At 45.1% G+C, this 21,789-nt stretch overlaps 1 protein-coding gene across 3 annotated transcripts in view; it reads right to left on the bottom strand.

Annotated features, from left to right (window-relative positions):
- Positions 1–21,789, bottom strand: part of BIN2 (bridging integrator 2) — a 233,763-nt gene that overhangs the window by 55,501 nt on the left and 156,473 nt on the right. The gene's annotated exons all lie outside the window — the stretch shown is intronic.

The raw sequence follows: 21,789 nt of genomic DNA, 5'->3' as shown, positions 1-21,789 counted from the left end.
TGTTGGTCCCTGTGCACAGCGTTGCGGGCGCCACTACAAATAAAACACATGAGGACAGTAATGGTGTCCAGGAGAGAGAAAGCTGCCAGGACACTGTTCCACATAAGGATGAGTCATTGCAAATGACACTGGTGAGATACTCTGCTCTGCAGCTTTCTTAAATCTATTTAGTGTAACACATAAATGAAAACGCTATTAATAAACTTTTAAACATCGCTTTTTTTCTGCCTAGTTCGAAAAGCAGGGCAATCAAAAGCCCTTTAAACCTCATAAATCCGAAAGAATGCTGACAGGGACGCAGGACGTAGTGGCCATGGAATTGGAAAACCTGATTTCTAATCCAGGCACCTGAACCTGCACGAAGTATATACTTCTAGGAACATAGCTTTATTTTAATTTGCCTTAGTTGCTCTATCTGTCAGAAATCTGGGATAGCGTAATGATGAGAATGGTTTTCTCCAAAGTACAAAACACTGAACGCAAATACCTCTTAAATTCCTTTCCGCTTGGCATATAAGCATGTAAACTGTAAAATGGAACAAGCATTTTTTTTAGGTCTAGTGTTAGCCAAGACCCATTGATTAAAATAAAATATGTATAATATACTTATTTAAAGGGGCTTTCAGCCAGCTGTCCTCACCCATTGGTCTGCTGATGTGTCACTCACACTTTGCTTCCGCCCGCTACAGCATGGGGCAGGGGTCAGCCCAATTCAGTCATGGATAAGTCTGCTTTGAGTCACTGCATTTTGCTCTCTCACAAGGAGCACATCCGCTCAGAAGGTAATTCTCTTCACTGCCAATGGTTTTTGTTTTACTCTATTACTTTGCTGTTGCCTTTGTGGTTAGAGTCTGATGAGATGGCAGCACGCTTTCTACCAGCTCTTCCAAGATGAGCACAGAGTACATTGCAGCTCTTTTAGTTCCTGTCTCCTCCTAAAGCTGTTGTAAATTTCTTTTGGGGTGGCCTTTATTAATCTGACTGCTGGTACTTCACAGCATACCAAATTGTGGCCATGTTCTTCATTAAACTGTCACTTTTTAGTATGCACGCAGTGAAGTGCATTTCTAACTACACTCCTGTATGTAATGCTGGTAAGAATTTTATTTGAGCCCTGCAGTTATATGTAGTTTGTATGTCCTTTCTAGTTTTCTTTTAGTTCTCTTGTATGTCCGTTTATATAGACATTATAATTATTATTATATCACTAATTTGTAGCTCCGCCATGTATTCCAGTCTATCTATCTATCTTTGCAAGCATCTCTATCTGTCAATTCAAGCCTCTCTCTCTATTTGTAAGAAAGATTTATAAAAACATTACAAAAAAGCAATAGCAAAGGCAAGAGGTTGGCAGCTAATGTCAAAACTGATTTTCTTTAGCTCTGGTGTTAGCCAAGACGTTTTTATTTTACCACAATTATATGTAAAACATAGTTACTTGAGGGGGTTGCAGCCAGACTTCCTCCCTTAGTCGGCCACTATTGTATGCTTCATGGGGCAGTGGGTTAGCACAATTCAGCCAATGACTGACTTCACTTTGAGTGCAGCATGCTTCCGTTTCAAAAGGAGAACATCCGCACAAAAAGTAACCCCCTTCAGTGTCAGGGAGTATCATGGTAATATGTGCTTCTTTCAAGCCAATGATCTTTCTTTGATTGATGATCTCTTGTCGGCCTCCCCAACAATAAGGTTTGTGCACACCATGATAGAACAACGCAAGAACTGCCAAAGCCAAAAAGCTCTGACCAACGCCAGACTTATTGGCTTTCACAATGCTTCTTCATTCTTACAGCTTTATATAACACAAACGTGGTCCGGTGGCATTAAAATGATTTACATAATCACCAGATTACCTTATATAAACTTTGATTCATTTTTGTAAGCACAGGGAGATTAGGGGCCAGATGTAGCAAAATGCTAATTTGCGACTTGCAAATTGCGAGTCCCTGCGACTCGCAATTTGCAACTCGCAAATTGGTATGCAGTACGGTGTCTCAGACACCGACTGCGACTCGCTATGGGGTCGCAATGACCCACCTCATTAATATTCATGAGGTGGGTCGCTAATTGCGGCCCCATAGCGAGTCTAGGCACTCGCAAACATGGAGGCCTGCTGTCATCAGCAGACCTCCATGTTCGTGACTGCTTTAAATAAAGCATTTTTTTTTTTTTTTAAGTGTAGCCCGTTTTCCTTAAAGGAAAACGAGCTGCACTTTAAAAAAAAAAACCGAAACCTTTAGTTTCGGTTTTTTTTCAGGGCAGGTAGTGGTCCCTTGGACCACTACCTGCCCTGAAAAAATATTTGTGGGTCCATTCACAAAGTGGAAGGGGTCCCATGGGGACCCCTTCCAATTTGCGAGTGGGTTACCATCCACTTGAAGTGGATGGTAACTGCGACACCATTTGCGACCGCATATGCGGTCGCAAATGGTATTGCATACCACTCAGAATCGCAAATAGGAAGGGAACACCCCTTCCTATTTGCGATTCGGAAATGCATATTGCGAGTCGGTACCGACTCGCAATATGCATTTCTGCATTGGGAAACGCGAATAGCGAGTCGCAAACGGCAATTTTTGCCGTTTGCGACTCGCTATTTGTTTCCTGCATCTGGCCCTAAGTGATTTGCCTAGAATCACAGAATATTGAGTTGGTGCCGTGACTAGAACCATGATTCTGCACTCCTAAAGTCAGCATCTCTGGCTGCTAGGTCATTCCTCCACCTTTAGGGTAGGACATTTCACATCTAAGCATAACAAACCATCAACCATAACCTTTGAGGAATGCGGCGGCTGGGAGTGGTTGCAATTTACCCATTGGTGCGAAAGCCTCGTCTCACCCTCTTCCAACTATTGTTTCCTTTCTTTCACTTTAAGGACAGCCAGGATCCAGACACACTACAGGTTGTATGGTGTCTTGTCGAACTACAGATGAAAGGGAAAAATAACCTTTTTTCGACCTGGATCTGAATAAAAAGTAAGTTCGGATTCACTGGATCCTTCCTCGGAATTGTATGTTACAGTAAAAAGTCATTGTAAGTATGCCCCTTTTTCTTTTTTTGAACTGCTTTTTTAGGTCGACCCTACTATACGGCCTATTGTGAGGTTACCAAGAGCTTACTGTGAATATCAATAAATGCACTGTTCCAAAGAACGGGGGAAAGTTCAACCCCTCTCTTAGGCACACATACTCATAAGCAAAAGACCTCATGCATCATCATCGGGCTCTGCTCCACTCCAGACTGGCACTGCAATGTCTGACGGGGTCCTACGTGGGACCAACAAGCCATTGAGTGTCTCTTTTCAACCCAGTACTGAAATTTTAAGGTTACTGAGAAAACAGTTGGAGAGAAAACAAAATTAAAATTGCCTCGTGTACCGCCCCAATGTGAGAAAATATTTAATAGACAAGCGAGGACCCGGTCAAGGTTAAAAACACAGTAAAAGTGACAGGGAAACAATGATCCCACACTCTTAACATTTAAAAGGTAAAGCACAGTGACTTCTGCCTTAACAATAAATCAACATGTTTTGCGCCTAAAACTTGTCCAGCAGGATCTCACGGCGTTTTTTATCAGGACTAGAAAGGTAATCCTTCTCCAGAATGTCACATATATGAATACAATTCTTTTCATACAAAAATAGAAGCAAAGGAAATCTTTACTCACTGCAGTTCTGTGTATACTTGCACAAAACTTGTCGTAATCATAGTCAGAAGAAATACCTCCAATGGGACGTATGGAAAAAATCAGTCAGGATATCTCACTCGGGTGCCGTCATAGTCAACTGCTACACAGCGTCTCCCGTCCGCGTTCTCTCGTCTCAGTTGCTATGACGGCACACAAGTAAGATATCCTGACTGATTTTTTCCATAAGTCCCATAGGAGGTATTTCCTGTCACCCTCTCCTCACTCCGTGTTACACTCATCTCTTTCCCGTCGCCAAGCTCCAGACAACACAGTTCTCACTCGCATCCAGCCCTTACAACAGTGGTGCATGCCCTGGTGTGAGAGTCATTAATTCAGATCCAATCCAAAACTTTACTATGGTGAAGAAACAGCACACACTCACAGGTTGAGTGCGTGTCATTTCTTCACCACTGTGAAGTATTCCATTGTATATATGTGTGTGTGTGTGTGTGTGTGTGTATATATATATAAAATATATATATATTTTTTTCACTTAAAAACAGAGGTAATAAGGACATTTTAGTTAGGTTCACATTTTACAAAACCATAACCTGTGCCCTAAGGTAACTATAACTCGTGTCCCCGCCATGCACAGTTTTCTTCTCAATAATTTTACTACTACATACTTTGCTAAAACCTTTTCAGAGCACAACCCACTAGAGGTTTTGCTCCAATGGGGCCGCGTGCCACCTCCGTTCCCCACATGGTACATGCAACCGACTCAACTTGAGGATGGGCCCTTCCGCAGCGCTCTGAACACTGCTATAACTGATTACTTTGCTATTAATGAGGGTACCGCCTCAACCAAAGTATTAGAATGGGACGCATTCAAAGTGGTTATCAGGGGGGCAGCCATTAAAACCATTGTGGGGGCTCGGAGCCAGATTCTTTGTGAATTGATACATATAGAGGAGCGATTGAGTAAGTTGGAATGGGAGACAATTGCAGATTCTAGGTGCTCCCCTGAACTACTGGCAGCTAAAAAACTTAGGGGGTCATTACGAATCTGGCGGTTGGCGGAGAACCGGAGGTAAGTGTCAGAGTCACCAGATCCTCGGGGTCTGTGCTCGTTCCCAACACTTCCACCACAAGACAGCTCCAATACTCTGATTAGATTTATCACAGAGTCTAAGAGAGTCCAAGTGGGGAAAAGGGGATTAGGACGGGAACAGCTGGGAAGGAGACCTGTAGGAAGCAAAAGGTTAAAACACAACATCAAAATTACATCTCATGAAATCAGTACCATGCTACAACTCTAAGCTTCGTCTTTTCCAAAAAAAACATGAACACCCCTAGAATACTCATAAAAACTGACTAGGCTTTAGATGACCGAATGCCTGAGGAGGAAACAGGAAAAGGTAAATAGGACTTTCAGATTCGAGTACTTTCTTTAGCATGAGAATCAGGACACACTCTGAGCAATTTCTAAACAACCATATGAATCTCCTTTTAAGAATATATATATCAGGAACACACAGCATTACATCTAGAACTCTGGTATTGTTGTGTTCATCTCAGAAAAAACATTGGGAAGTGAATTGCGCACATTGCTGATTTTTATATGAGTATTAAACACCATAAAGGATTGTGCACCATGAAATCACACAACGTAGATTCAAGGAATAAATCACGCAACATGTCAACTTGAAATGCTACCAAGAAAATGTCTTAGAATAGTAGCGCACAGTAATTTACATTATTTATACACGAGGAAAGAATTGCGCGTCTTGCCGATTCAAATACCAAGAAATGGTAGCGCACAATGAACAACATGAAAAGCACTCAGGGAAAGAATTGCGCGTCTTGCCGATTCAAATGCTACCATGCAAATGCCAAGAAATGGTAGCGCACAATGAATAACATGAAAAAACACTCAAGGAAAGAATCGCGCGTGTTGCCGATTCGAATGCCACCATCTAAATGCCAGAAAATGGTAGCGCGCAATGAACAACAAAGTTAAATGCTCATGAAACGAGTTGCACGTCTTGCCAACTCGTAAAACATCATGTAAATGTCAAGAAATATCAGCGCGCAATGAACAACAATGTAATAACGAAGTCAAATCTTTATGGAATAAATTGCGCGGCCTCCCTATTTGCAAACCACCATACAAATGTCAAAAAATGGCAGCACACAAGTAATCTGTTATTCATTTAAGTATTAAAATCAAGAATGTGAAAATTCTCAATTACGGTGTTGGGAAATGTCCAAACACCGTCTTACCGCCTGGAAACAGTGATCACCAATGAGAGATGAGTGCAGAAGACTGGAAAATCCAAATAGGCCGCCGGGACAGGAACTCAGGAAGAAGCTGCTGCTCTGCACCGGGACCTCTGAATAGTGAGCACTGGAAATTGGGCTGACTCTCTTTTATAGAGTCTTGGCCCAGCCTAGAACCACGCCCAGGCCTGTTGCAGGGAAAGTCTGTAGAAGGCCCTGGAAAGGGACCACACCCTAACACACTCTGAATGTCTGCAGCAATACATTGCAAATCTACAGTATTTATAAGCACCTTAAAAATGAATCTTTTGGATGGAATTCTGCAATGCAAAACGTTAAACAATAACATCTCATCACAATGCATAAATTACATTATCATGCGAGTGTTGGGTTTTTGCATTCTAGATGCCCATAGAGCGCGCACTGTCCTGGTGTTGACAGTACTCCCCTCTCCCAGGCGCGCTCTAGGGCCTGGTTTATCTGGATTGAGACAATGAAAGCGTCTCACAAGTACTGGAGCATGAACATCAGATGCGGAAACCCATGAATTACTTTCAGGGCCATAACCTTTCCATGAGATTAAGTACCATAGGTTACGCCCTCTCAGTTTAGAGTCCAACACTTTCTTGACTTCATATTCGTCTTCCCCCTGTACTAGAAGAGGAGCTGGATGAGGGTGGACCTTTTGGACTGCCTTTTTTAAGAGGGAAGTATGGAACACTGGATGAATCTGTAATGATTTGGGCAATTGTAGTTTATAGGTCACAGGATTGATTTGCTGAAGAACAGTGTAAGGACCTAAAAATTTGGGGTTGAACATGTGCTTCTTCTTGAAGTCTATATGTTTTGTGGAAAGCCACACTTTGTCGCCAGGTTGATACTGCGGTCCCTCACAATGTTTCTTGTCATAATGCTTTTTGTATTTTTTTTGGCTTTTTCTAAATGTTGTTGAATCGATTTCTGAGTTTGATGCAAATGTTGAATGATTTCTGACACAGCTGGAGTGAGAGAACTTTCTTGAGGAATTGTGATGGGCAAGGTGTCAGGATGATAGCCAAACAAACCAAAGAAGGGTGTAACGCCAGTAGACGTGTGGAAGGAGTTGTTGTAGGCTAACTCAGCTAACCAGAGCATTGATGTCCATGAATTAAGTGCTTTTTCAGCGTAAGCACGTAGGTATTGCTTCAAAGTCTGATTTAGTCTCTCCTTTTGACCATCTGTTTGAGGATGGTGGCCAGTAGATAGGGTAGATGTCACTTGGAGTGTTTTACACCATGTCTTCCAGAAGTTGGAGGCAAATTGCGATCCCCGATCGGAGAGGATCACTTTTGGCAGTCCATGATAACGAACCACTCTATTCAGTAAGATAGTTGCCAGTTCACTAGAGGTGGGTAATTTCTTACAGGCAATGAAATGTCCATATTTCTTGAGAATATCTACTACCACCAGAATTACTGAATGCTGTTGAACCACTGGCAGACCTGTAATAAAGTCTAAAGAGATGTGTTCCCACGGACGACTTGGGGTTGGGAGTGGGTGTAACAACCCTTTCGGTTTTGAATGACTTGTTTTAGTGCGAGCACAGACTTCGCAGTTGTTTACCATTGTTTTTACATCCTTTGTTAAGGTAGGCCACCAAAAATAGCGTTGGATTAATTCAAGAGTTTTAGGAGTACCAGGGTGACCTGCTGTAGGTATAACATGCAACCAATGAAACACTATCTTGCGAAGTTTGGTAGTGGGCACGAACAAACGAGCATCGTGAAAGGGTAATCCTTGCTTGATTGATCTTTTCAGATCTGCTTGGGCCCACGCCTGCCATTTTTCAACAGTGAATGAATTGCAGATGTCTTCAAAGAAATCTTCTGTTTTTCTGATACATAGGACCTTGTCAGGAGCAATGATAGCTCTGGAGGTTTGAACTGCAGGCAATGTGGTAGACTCTTGGCAGGACAAGGCGTCAGCTTTGCGATTATCTTTACCAGGCCGGAAGGTTACCACAAAATCAAACTCGGCAAAAAACAGCATCCAGCGTAATTGCCGAGGAGTCAAAAGTCTGGCAGAACTCATGAATTGAAGATTGAGATGATTAGTATATACTGTGACAGTATATTTAGCTCCCAACAAATGATGTCTCCATTCTTTAAAGGCGTCGCGAATCGCCAGAAGCTCTTTTTCAGCAATGACATAGTTCTGTTCGGATTCGTTCAACTTCCGAGACATGTAAGCTACAGGATGAAGCTGACCAGTGTCTTTGTTTCGTTGTGACAAGACTGCTCCTATCGCCACATCTGAAGCATCAGCTTCCACTATGAAAGGTCGATCCACATCTGGATGAGTCAAGACTGGGGCAGTGGAGAAAGCTTCTTTCAAAGTTGAAAAGGCTTGGTCTGCTTCTGGGGACCATACAAATTTTTCTTTCTTTCTTAGTAATTGGAGCCACTGTCTGGGAGAAATGATTGATGAACCTCCGGTAAAAATTTGCAAAGCCCAGGAAACATTGTACATCACGAACAGTCTTTGGGATGGGCCATTCAGATACGGCTTTTACTTTCCTTTCTGCCATCACCATACCTTGAGGGGTAAGGATAACCCCTAAAAACTCAACTGTGGTAACATGAAACTCACACTTAGTTAGCTTGCAATATAAATGGTGTTTACGAAGGGCTGCCAAAATTTTCTTGACATGTTGAACATGTTCATTCTCATTGTCCGAGTAGATCAAAATGTCATCAATGTAAACTATGGCAAAGATATCGAGGTACTCTCTAAGAACGTCATTTAAGAAAAATTGAAATGCTGCTGGAGCATTGCACAGACCAAAAGGCATGACGGTGTATTCAAAAAGGCCATATCTTGTTTTGAATGCCATTTTCCATTCGTCACCCTCTCTCATTCTGACCAAATGGTAAGCACCTCGAAGATCAAGCTTCGTGTAGATTTTTGCTTTCTTTACTTGTTCCAGTAAGACCGGAATTAGAGGTAAAGGATATTTGTTCTTGATGGTGATTTTATTCAAGCCCCTATAGTCGATACAAGTTCGAAGCTCCCCGTTCGCTTTTGGAACAAAAAACAAAGGAGAAGCTGTGGGAGACTTAGAGGGGCGGATGAAACCATTCTCTAAGAATTGATCCAAGTATTTTCGTAAATGTTGATTTTCATGTTCTGACAGGGCATACACATGACAGTTGGGAAGTATCCCCCCTGGGACTAGATCAATTTGACAGTCATAAGATCTATGAGGAGGTAAGTTCTCTGCTTCCTTCTCATCAAATACATCTTCATAAGACGAATACTGTTTGGGCAACTGAACTTCTTTCTCTGCAGCGGTAGCTATGTAAGAATGGCGAACTTCCGATTCTTGAGTCCTTTGGAGACAATGTTCTTTACATAGCACTGATGAGAACACGATCTTTCGTTCTGCCCAATTAATCTCTGGATTGTGATGAGTTAACCATGGCAAGCCAAGGATGATCCCATACTGGGGAGCATGGATCACGTCAAGGATGAGTTCCTCTTTATGTTTCTTTCTTTGATTTTTACCTTCACAAATTATTGTCAAGGGGACAGTCTGAAGAGTTATCGGACCTCCAGTCAAGAGTTTTCCATCAACTGCCTGGATGGTTTCTGGGGTCTTCTTTTCAATACATGGGATCCCCCATACACAAACCAATTGGGCGTCAACAAAGTTTCCGGTAGCCCCAGAGTCGACTAGAGCCTTCTTGAAATAGGTCTTTTTCTTGACCTGAACTCTTATTCCCAATTTTAGATGTTTGGATTGTGAAGGATCCACGGTGACACCCAAGAGCAACCCTTCTCTGCAACTTGGGTGCTTTAGATTTTCCGACTCGACTGATGCATTGGTTGCAACTTTCTGAACTGGGCCTCGCTTGCTCTTTGTTTTGATTGGACAATCTTTGGCGAAATGACCTTTCCGCCCACAATAGAGACATTGCCCATTTTTTCTGCGTAGGTCCTTTTCATCTTTGGTCAAAGGTCTCCTGATGGTTCCAATTTCCATCGGTTCCGGCGTTCTTTCTCCCGGAGTTCTTGAGTCTTTGTTAACATGAGCATGCCTAGAATGTTTTTCAGTCTTTTTACGCGTTCCTTTTCGTTCGTTTAAACGATGATCAAGCCTCAAGACAAGGTTTATTAAATCTTGACAGTTTGCAGGTTGTGGGTCGATTTGCGCTAAGATGTCTTTTAGCTCCTCTTTGAGTCCCCTGTAAAACAAGGCCGCTTGTTTTTCTTCAGTCCAGGATGTCTCAGCGACCAGCCGATTAAAGTTGGCTAAATATGACACTAAGTCCTGATTCCCTTGGCGTAAGTCTAATAATTCACGATCTGCTGACTGTGTTACAGTTCTACGATCGAAAACTCTCTCAAATTCACGAACAAAATTTTTCCAGTTGTACAACAGGGGACTATTTTTACGCACAAGAGGAATAGCCCAGGTAGCTGCATCTCCAGACAGATATGACAACAAGAAAGCTACTTTAGACTGGGCATCAGGGAAAGTATGTGGTCTACAGGTGAAGTGAAGTTCCACTTGAACCAGAAAATATTGCGCTTTCAAGGGATCACCTGAGAAGCGTTCTGGGGAAGCTAAAGGAATGGCTTGAAGGAACATTGAGGGAAATGTTAGTCGGATTACCTCCAGAAGTCTGAGAAGAAGTACCTGGCCAAGACACACCTGTGGGACTTTGTTCTTTCTTCTCAACCTTATTCTGTAACTGACTCACCCTCTCAGCTAGACTATTAGTCAAATCCTTTGATGATACCACTTCTGACTGGAGCTGGGTGATAGCCTTGACTAGCTCGTCCAGTGTGGCCATGCTGAGAACATACACAAACCAGGAGGATAATAATTTGTGGGCTCACTATTCTGTCAGAGTCACCATATCCTCGGGGTCTGTGCACGTTCCCAACACTTCCACCACAAGACAGCTCCAATACTCTGATTAGATTTATCACAGAGTCTAAGAGAGTCCAAGTGGGGAAAAGGGGATTAGGACGGGAACAGCTGGGAAGGAGACCTGTAGGAAGCAAAAGGTTAAAACACAACATCAAAATTACATTTCATGAAATCAGTACCATGCTACAACTCTAAGCTTCTTCTTTTCCAAAAAAAACATGAACAATCCTAGAATAGTCCTAAAACTGACTAGGCTTTAGATGACCGAATGCCTGAGGAGGAAACAGGAAAAGTTAAATAGGACTTTCAGATTCGAGTACTTTCTTTAGCATGAGAATCAGGAAACACTCTGAGCAATTTCTAAACAACCATATGAATCTCCTTTTAAGAATATATATATCAGGAACACACAGCATTACATCTAGAACTCTGGTATTGTTGTGTTCATCTCAGAAAAAACATTGGGAATTGAACTGCGCACATTGCAGATTTTTATAAGAATATTAAACACCATAAAGGATTGTGCACCATGAAATCACACAACGTAGATTCAAGGAATAAATCACGCAACATGTCAACTTGAAATGCTACCAAGAAAATGTCTTAGAATAGTAGCGCACAGTAATTTACATTATTTATACACGAGGAAAGAATTGCGCGTCTTGCCGATTCAAATGCCACCATACAAATGCCAAGAAATGGTAGCGCACAATGAACAACATGAAAAGCACTCAGGGAAAGAATTGCGCGTCTTGCCGATTCAAATGCTACCATGCAAATGCCAAGAAATGGTAGCGCACAATGAATAACATGAAAAAACACTCAAGGAAAGAATCGCGCGTGTTGCAGATTCGAATGCCAGCATGTAAATGCCAGAAAATGGTAGCGCGCAATGAACAACAAAGTTAAATGATCATGAAACGAGTTGCACGTCTTGCCAACTCGTAAAACATCATGTAAATGTCAAGAAATATCAGCGCACAATGAACAACAATGTAATAACTAAGTCAAATCTTTATGGAATAAATTGCGCGTCCTCCCTATTTGCAAACCACCATACAAATGTCAAAAAATGGCAGCACCCAAGTAATCTGTTATTCATTTAAGAATTAAAATCAAGAATGTGAAAATTCTCAATTACGGTGTTGGGAAATGTCCAAACACCGTCTTACCGCCTGGAAACAGTGATCACCAATGAGAGATGAGTGCAGAAGACTGGAAAATCCAAATAGGCCGCCGGGACAGGAGCTCAGGAAGAAGCTGCTGCTCTGCACCGGGACCTCTGAATAGTGAGCACTGGAAATTGGGCTGACTCTCTTTTATAGAGTCTTGGCCCAGCCTAGAACCACGCCCAGGCATGTTGCAGGGAAAGTCTCTAGAAGGCCCTGGAAAAGGACCACACCCTAACACACTCTGAATGTCTGCAGCAATACATTGCAAATGTACAGTATTTATAAGCACCTTAAAAATGAATCTTTTGGATGGAATTCTGCAATGCAAAAGGTTAAACAAGAACATATCATCACAATGCATGAATTACATTATCTTGCGAGTGTTGGGTTTTTGCATTCTAGATGCCCATAGAGCGCGCACTGTCCTGGTGTTGACAGTAAGACCGCCAACAGGTTGGCGGTCTTACCTTTGGGAATTATGACCATGGCGGTTGACCCGGCTTACCGCTGTGGATTTCCAGCGGTTTGAACCGCCATGAAATCCATGGCGGTAAGCACTATCAGTGCCAGAGAATTCCTTCCCTGGCACTGATAGGGGTCTCCCCCACCCCGCCTCCCTCCCCTACACCCCTCACCACCCCTGCCACCCCCCAAAGGTGGCAGGGCTCCCCTCCCCACCCCGACCCCCAACATCACATAACTCACACACACCCGACACGCATGCAGGCACCACCAACACACACACGCACACACCCCGACATACATGCCTACATCCACACACACAGTCAGACACGCACACCCACATTCAAACATACATGCACACATCCATACAGACATACCCACAGACATACACGCACTCATTCCCATACACACAACACCCCTGCAAGCATACATGCACTCACACACCCCCTCTACATACACACACACACCCCCATGCACGCACACAACACACAACACCCCCCACCCCCTCCCCTAACGGACGATCGACTTACCTGGTCCGTCGATCCTCCGGGAGGGGACGAGAGCCATGGGGGCAGCTCCGCCAACACCACACCGCCAACAGAACACCGCCACGGCGAATCACAGGACGTGATTCGCTGGGCGGTGTTCTGTTGGTGTTGCGGTGGAGGTGGAGCAACCTCCACTTCCCCGTCGCCCACCAGTATGGCTGTTGGCGGCTCTCCGTCGGAATAACGACGGAGAGCAGCCAACATTCATAATACTCCGAGCGGCAAACCGCCTGCACCGGCAGTCTTCCGCACGCTGATCCCTCGGTGGTCTTGAAAAAAGACCGCCGAGGTCGTAATGGCCCCCATAATGTGGAGCTGCTCATTGAGCATTAAGCCTACACACACTGGATGCATGCAGACAGGGATAGAGCAGGGGTCTACTAGCGCATATGATAGAACTGCCTAAGACCCCTGTACCAGTCCTTTAGGTGTTATCGCAATCTGGTAGGCTGAGCTCCACTCAATTAGAGGTAAATAGGACATTCCAAGAATATTATGGGTCTGTTTATGCCACCACCCCCACCCTCCCCCCGACCTCTGTTCGGAGTTTCTCAGTTTCTCAATGACCTCAGACTCCCACGCCTGTCAATAGAGGATCGCACACAATTGGCAAGGCCCATTACGGAAGAGGAAATACACCAGGCTATGTAGGAGATGCCATGCAATAAGTTGCCGGGGAATCAATGGGTTGCCAATTGAATTCTACTCTGCATTCGTATCACAGCTTGCCCCAAAATTGGTTGTAATGTAGAAAATCAGCACTAGAACGCAGGGAATTCCCCGTAACCTCAAGCCAAGCATTAGTTACTTCTTTATTAAAACCAGGCCGAGAACCCACCAAATGTACCTATTATAGGCCTTTGTCGATATTAACCACTGATTATAAAATACTCAGCAAAGTCCTCGCACAGAGCCTTCTCACAGCTGATTGACATGGATCAATGTGGTATTATACCTCGCAGAGGCACTTCTTCAAACATTCGCCACCTGTGTCAGGTGATGGGGTTCTCGCTAGCGGCCTATTAAGGAGCAGAATGCTATTCACTAGATCTGCAGCAGGCGTTTGATTCAGTAGACTGGGAGTAACTATTTGCTGCTCTCAGGAAATTTAGTAACCCGGCTGGTTATATAAGATGGATTGAAGTATTGTACTCCCGCCCGATGGCCAGATCTCCCGGGCACCCAACAGGGCTGCCCTCTGTCCCCATTACTGTTTGCTCTTGCGATTGAGCCTCTGGCTCAGAGGCTGAGACAGGATGGGGGAGTGGGGGATTCCTGACGGGGGTTAAATGCATACAGTGTCTCTGTATGGGGATAACATGTTGCTATATATGAGCGGCATGAACAATGAGCATGAGCTGATTGGCCACGCCCTAGAACAATTTGGCACTATCTCAGACCTGAAAGTAAACCATTCAAAGTCAATTGCATTTTCATTCCATGAAGTATTGCTCACCACTGCCAAAGTCCCATTAGGAGTGTTTGAGGTCCCCATAGCCCAATAAACATTCAGATATCTTGGGGTCCAAATCTATTGCTCCCCAGATGACCTACTTTAAGGTAATCTGAACAAAGCAATAACAGCATTGAGGTCTCAGATCAAATGGGCTTCCCTGCCTCTGTCAGTGGATGAGCGCTTGGCATTAGCCAAGATGGTGATGCTTTCCAGGTTATTGTATTTTTTGTGAACCTCCCAGTTCGAATACCAAGGTCGATTTTCAAAACACTGAACACCTTACTGACAGAGTTAATATGGGCCACAGGTTGCTGCCGAATCAGTTTTCAAAAACTGCAGTTGCCTACAGGGAAAGGAGGGATGGAGGCGGCTGATTTTGTGACTTACTGTAATGTGGCACAACTACAAAGTCTGGCTTACTGGTTAGCTGCAATAAACCTGCAGGAGATAAGTTACACAAAGAAACGACTAGAAAGTGGGGAACTTAAATCTCTTCTATTGCCAGGGAGAATGCAACACACTAAGCGGCTATCCCTACTGTTGCAAAACATGCTGTGGTATTGGCTGATGGCGCTCAGGTTAACCAAGACCATGTCCCCATACGTGCTCAACATCCCCCTGTGTGGCTTTCCCACCCCAGCTTGGATGCTCTCTATGACAAGGCTGAGGCATTTAGAAGAGAGTGGTTCCTCAAGCTAGGGGGACATCTTCTGTGAGGGCCACCTCGTCTCCATAGCGAGCTGATTACCCAAACCCAACTACCGGGCACCCAATTTCTATTACAAGCCAATTTGTTACATTTTATATAATATTAGATATTCTACCACATGGGGTCAGGTAGCACTTGATCAAATGGCTAAACAAAGGACAATGCTCGCACTATGGTATAAAGCTGTCCCCTATGCGGGAAAGATTGGAAACAGACTTAGCGCGAACCTTGCACGATAAGGAATGGACATTCCTTAAGGAGCATGCATCCCAGTTCCCCCACAATATACGATTTAAATGTATCCCATGTACCAGATTCCATAGAGCCTACTTGACTCCTCAAAGGGTACACTCCCTTTTCCCAGCTGCCAAATCCACATGCCCCCATTGTCAACCGGAGGATGTGGATCTACTCCATATGTTGTGGGCCTGTCCGTCCTTGAGACATTACTGGAATCGTGCCCGCAGCACACTTTGTGACATCACTGAGCTCTCTTTCTGGGACTGAGCTGACCATTGCATACTGGGCCTGTGTCCTAGACCGGCGAGGGAGGGTGTGACTAATAGATTTGCCGACCTAGCACCATACCAGCCAAATGGTTAATTACAATTTGCTGGAAGTCTCCCAATCGCCCGTCAGTCAAAATATGGAGAACGGATGGTACTAGCGGATCCCATAATCACCCCGTGCCATGAAAATTCTAAGTTCTGGGCTCCCTCCCTTGTAGCCTCTGTCCCCCACCTCGTGAAACACACTGTTATTGCCATTATCCTGGAAGGAGCCCTGGGCAGGTCAAGGCAAGTTGGGGGTGGGGGTAGAGGGTTGTTTAACACAGAAATAAATAGCACCAGATAATGATCTATGTCATTATAAAAGGGGTTGTATCATATCTAAACAGAAATGGGAAAATAGTTGGTCAGTACTTAGATACATATTGAACAGCAGAATGGAATGCTAGTGCATATTCATGCTTTATTGGCTAATGAAAAACATGGGAGTAGTCACTCATGGGGAAGCAAGTATTGGGTACAACCGCAAATCAGGTAACAAATGACTACTGCTGGCAATTGTGCAAGAAGCAGAGACCATAATGTTAGTGGGACTGCCTCAGTCTATGATTCATGTACTTACTCTTAATCCTCTTGCTTGCTTAAAAAATGTTTAGCTGGCAACTAAGTGTACATAATTGTGCAACATCTTTATAATAGCAAATATATCCTATGTACTGATGTATAGAAATGTTGGGACTATACTGTAATGAAGGTCCTCCAACATGATTTATAATTAAAAAAACTATGTTTGAAAAAAAAATGTTACACTGATATTATCAATGATGTTATCATAGATATCGTGAGTGATGTAATATGTTAGGTAATTAGCAGTGCATGATGAGAGCACGAATATATTTACCTTAGGGCATGAGTCATAGTTACTTGAGATAACTGAAGCTGCTGAATTTGTATGGTTTTGTGCGAGTGAAATGTGAACCTAACTATAACTTCTCTGCAACCTTTGTTTTTTATGTGAATTTCAATGTTTTCTTTAATTCTATTTCCCAACTAAAACGGCCCTATAACCTTTGCTTTTTTCAGTGAATTTAAGTGTTTTTTAAAATTTTTATTACTTTGCGTTAATCCTACCACCATGCACCACAGCCTTTGGCTTGCGTGGTGGGGGTTGATTGCAGGGCCTGGTTGCTGTCCAGGCCCTGTGGCCTACCCACAAAATGCACACAACCCCCTATAAGCACCCACCTCTGGTCCATGCACAGCATTTGGCCGTGCATGGTGAGATTTGACTGTAGGGCCTTGGGAAGGAAAAGAAAAGGGGGCAGTGGAGGAATACTCTGACCCCCTAGCCTTGGTGCTGGGTTGCCCCTGGGACCCTGCCCAGGCAGGGTTTCCTGTGCTTGTTTTCAGTTTAGCCCCTGGGTGGGCCGGGTTCCAGGGGCTCTGGGGTATTTAGGAACAAATCTTTTTATTGGATTAACAGCCTGTTCTAAGGTACACAGGATAGTTGTCTATAACCCAGGGGCCAGCTGCGATGGTTAGCAAAGTATGAGTAGCATTGTGTACACAGCTTCTGCCTACAAACTGGAGGCCGGCAATGTCTGATAGGCATTCAAGTAAAGGCAAACCAAATCAAACAAAACACCCAAAAACTCTCCCCCTTCCCTTCATGGGTCCTCTCTAATTATATCTAAAGGGTCGTCTCCAGCAGGTATAAGGCAAATAGTGTTATGTGTGAGAATGGGAGAGGGCGCGGGGGTCCTTAGCTAGTATTCAGAGGTGTGCCTGGAATCAGACGGAAGACTCTCAAATATGCTGGGCATGTCAGCTCCCGGAATTTGACAGAGCAGACAGATGAAGGGGGCCCACAGCTCCACATATCCCCTGCGACCGGGTTCGATAGCCAGGGACAGTTTCTCCATCCCCAGAATGTTCCACAGTCTGCGTAACAACAAAGTGTGAACAGGAATTGTATCTGTTCCCCATAGCACTATGATATCTTGTGTGCCACCCCTAAGGCTAGGGCCATTTGTCTGCCTTTATGTGAACGGAGTGGGAGCATCTGGTGATTGGGTAGACCTAAGATATTGTAAGCTGGGAATCTCGGGATGAGGTGTTAAAAGCCGTATCTATGTTATGAAGGGCGGTGTCCCAATACCAGGTAATCTTGGGCCCATGCCATAAGAGGTGTGACAGAGTCCCGGTGCCTCCTCAGCCCCGCCAACACCCCAGAGAGCCAGAGGGTCTATACTGCTGAAGTCTTGCTGGGACTACTACCAGTAACATTTATTTTATAGGCTGTTTCAGCGCTGAAAATATTGTATGCAGTGTGATGTACCCTGTAAAATATGTAAATATGCCCTGTAAATATGCCCACATATCTTTGTAGATAGGGTTCAACCCAGCATGGCTTCCCAGCAAAGTTGTCCTTTGGATTTATAGGGGGGATTCAGGAGGGTGTAGATTTCGGAAATAAGGCACCTGTCATCACTTTTAAGTAGCATCCATTTCCAAAAGGGAGTCATTGGTCGTCCCATGTGTTGCCACGCCTCTGGTCCCATCAACCACTGGCACAGTTGGAGGTACTGTACCCGATCAGCATCTTGTAAGAAGTAGTCCCCCTTGGGCGCATTAAAGGAGATTATCACCAGATGGTCAAATAGCGATCTCACTCGCTTGCATCCCCCATCCCGATACCTTCGGAACTGCTCAGATTGCAACCCGGACAGAAAATCTGGATTTGCCAGAATAGGAATCATGGGCAAAGGGAAGGTCATGAGACCTGCAATGGCAGTGATAGAGTCACAGACTTTCAGTGTAGAGTGGGTCACAGGGGAGGAATATAGGCCCCACGCCCCATGTCGGTGCAGAAGTCAAACCTTCTTCCACAATGTGAGAGCCCGTGATAGCTTGATCCATAAATGTGCAATGTTTTTCTGAGGGGGGAGGTTCCATTCCACGATATAGCGGAGTTGGGCCATTTGATAATACCGGAGAGGTGGCCGACTGTTAGTCCACCTTCTACTTTAGGCTGCACAGGAGTTGCCTGTGTATCTGGGTATTTTCTCCTCGCAAGCGAACTTGTTGACTGCTAGTAGAAGGGAATGAATCACAGTTGGAGACGACGCCAGTGGCAAGGTCTGAAATAGATATGGTACAAGGGGAAGGATTGTCATCTTTACCCCTGCAATCCAGCCCAACCATGATAACTGAAGACGGGCCCAGGAGTAATTAGCAGATGCTGTTTTGGAGGAGGAGTGCATCAGTTTAATGCCTAAGTACAGAAATGTGTCCAACGACCATGAGAACGGAAAGAACGTTGCAGGGCCATTTCATTCACAAGGCTAACAGTGAGGTTCAGGATCTGTGACTTTTGCATGTTGACTTTGAAGCCCGAAACATGATGACATTATCTGCATAGAGGCTTATTTGGTGTTGTTCCCCTCCAAACGGAATCCCAGATAAAAAAGGGTTGTCCCTCACCAGTTGAGCGAATGGCTCCATATACTGGGCTAAGAGCAGGGGGGAAAAGGGGCATCCCTGTCGAGTGCCCCTCTGGATGTGGAAGGATGGTGATAAAACACAGTCTGTCAGGGCCCTGGACTCAGTGAAGGTATTATATAGGCAGGTGAGAATGGGGGCCAGCTCCTGGCAGAATACCTTATAGAACAGTGAATTAAAGCCACCTGGGCCCGGGGCTTTCCCCTGTTGGCACCTGGCTACAGGTAAAATTACTTCATCTATCCGGATGGGTTACTCCCTCCAGTACCGAGTCCTCACTGGCAGGGAGTGTAATAATCAGGATCTCTTGAAGGTAACACAGTGGTGAACTACAAGGGCTATCCCTGTTGGCATAGAGGGAACTGTAGAAATCCTGAAAAACTAATGCAATTCTGTCTGCAGAGCGTACCTCAGTGTAAGAGTCAGTATGAATTGCTTTCACCAACTCTGCATAAATCTTGTTGCGGAGGTGGTGCAATAGCCTGCAACCGCACTGGTTGCGGGCCAAATAGAATTTATGCTTAAAACGGGTCAGGGCGTATTTCATTCTGTCTAGGTCAAGATGCTTGAGAAGAAGCCGGATGCGATCAAGCTGCCTCTATATTTTAAGTGCACTCATGTGCTTATGTATGGTTTCAAGCTCAGCTATATTTTGCTGAAGAGCACCCTGCTGCTCTCTGCAGTGGCGTTTCTCAGTTGCCAAGAGTGCAATGAGCTATGCTCGGATCACCAGCTGCAAGGCTTCCCAAAGAGAGGGAAGGGAGGCCTTCCCATCATCGTTAATTTGTAGGTATGTCGCAATGGCCAGGCATATGTCTTGTGGGCAGCAGAGTAGAACGTATAGTACCTGGATGAAGGGTGTAGCTTGTGCCAAACATCGTGTAGTCCTCTTTCAGAAAGCCAGCGCAGGCCGGATGCCATGAAGGCCTGCGTTGATTGCTGACCAGAGCAGTCCATGTCACTGTTCATGGGCTGGTTCAGGTCCCCTTCCAACAGGACCCCGCCGCATTGGGGGTCTGAAGTAATCTGGATAGAGAGCTCGTAACAAATGCCTCCTGGCATTCGTTAGGAGCATATATAGTTGGTAGTGTGAAAGAGAAGGAGCCAACCCTGAGGCACACTAAAAGGAGGCGGCCCTTAATTTCAGCTAAATTGGACAGAATTACCCCCTCATGATTAGGTGAGAAGAGAATGGCCAATCACCCCTTCTTTACTGAACAGGAGGACCAAAACCTGGAGTGCATTCTATGAGTATCCCTAGAGAATAAATGCATTTCCTTTAATACACAAATGTCTCCCCCTGAGTTCTCCATGAGCGAGAGGGCTGCCAACCTCTTAGTGGGATTGTTTAGTCCCTGAACAATAAGACTGATAATTTTAAGATCCATGGTAGTGTGTGTAGGTGGTGGGTGTTGGTGAGGTGTTGTTCACCACTCAGATGATGGATCGTGTGGAAGGGAAATTCGCCCTCGTGATTGTACGCCTTTAGCCCAAGGGAGACCGTGTCTTATAATGGAGCCAGTTCATCTTAAACGGTGTAAAAGAAAATGGCAGGTGGTGAATGTGCATTTCTTGTGTTGGCCGTAGAATTTAATGGCTATGCAGGACTCTCTGATTCTCCCCGTGCTGGGAATGTATGGACAGGGGCCCAGTGGTGCATGACCAGGGGTGTAGTTACACACATAGGGGTGCCCCAGTGAGTCTAAGGTGCTGGAGGGGAAGCAAGGTCCCTGCAGGAAGCATCAGTGTGGAAGGGTATCTCAGTATGGAGTCTGCTGCGTTGCTGTCCAAGATCTGATCCCCATGTGCCCCTGTAGTTTCTGCTAGTTCAAGGCTAGTCCCCAGCTGGGTACCAGAGTGCTGTACAGGGGAGATCCCAGGCCCAGTCCCTCATCTTTATCCCCAGAGGAATGGCCGGTCCTCCCTCGCTGCCACCAGCAACAAGCACTGTGGGGGAGTAGGAGAGCAGTGGCGCTGTAAGGACCTCATAGGCAGACTCACCCATGGCAGCAGCTGGAGGTTGGTTGCTCCGTGCAAGGCAGCCACGCAACATGGAAAGCCGTGCAGCAGAACCAGTCTCTCTGGACTCTCAGGGCGAAGGTGGGGTCCCGAGGCAAAGACGTGCACCGAAGGTAGGAGTGGTAATGGGCCAGACCGAGAGCTACTGGAAGGTGTTCGGGAAGCACCTAGCCAGGGCGTGGTGCCTCTGACACTGGATCAGGCGAGCAGCCCAGTCAGGAACGGCTCTGGGAGGTCAGGCCAGCCGTGCTGCCCACCATGTTGAAATATGCTGTGACAGGCCAGACTGTACAGGCTCTCAGGGGACAGGCTCAGCGTTTTAGTGCTCCGAGCCGGCCGCCTCCCATTCCTCCCTGCTGGGGCTGCAAGTGGCTGCAGTTAGGGCCCTAATGCAAAGCTGGAGATATGGCGAGGATGGAGCGACCATAGATGCATCCTGTTTCCAGCTACATATTGGTAACTCCGAACCTGGGCACGTTTGGTATCAAACATGTCAGAATTATACTCCAATTCTGTTGCCAGTACTGCTTGTATGATTTCATGCACTCTGGGGGCTCCTTAGAGGACCCCCAGCATTGCTCCTACCAGTC

This window comes from Pleurodeles waltl, chromosome 4_2, assembly GCF_031143425.1.
Source record: "Pleurodeles waltl isolate 20211129_DDA chromosome 4_2, aPleWal1.hap1.20221129, whole genome shotgun sequence".
NCBI classification, from domain to species: Eukaryota; Metazoa; Chordata; class Amphibia; order Caudata; family Salamandridae; genus Pleurodeles; species Pleurodeles waltl.
This window is presented reverse-complemented; position numbering and strand designations above follow the sequence as displayed.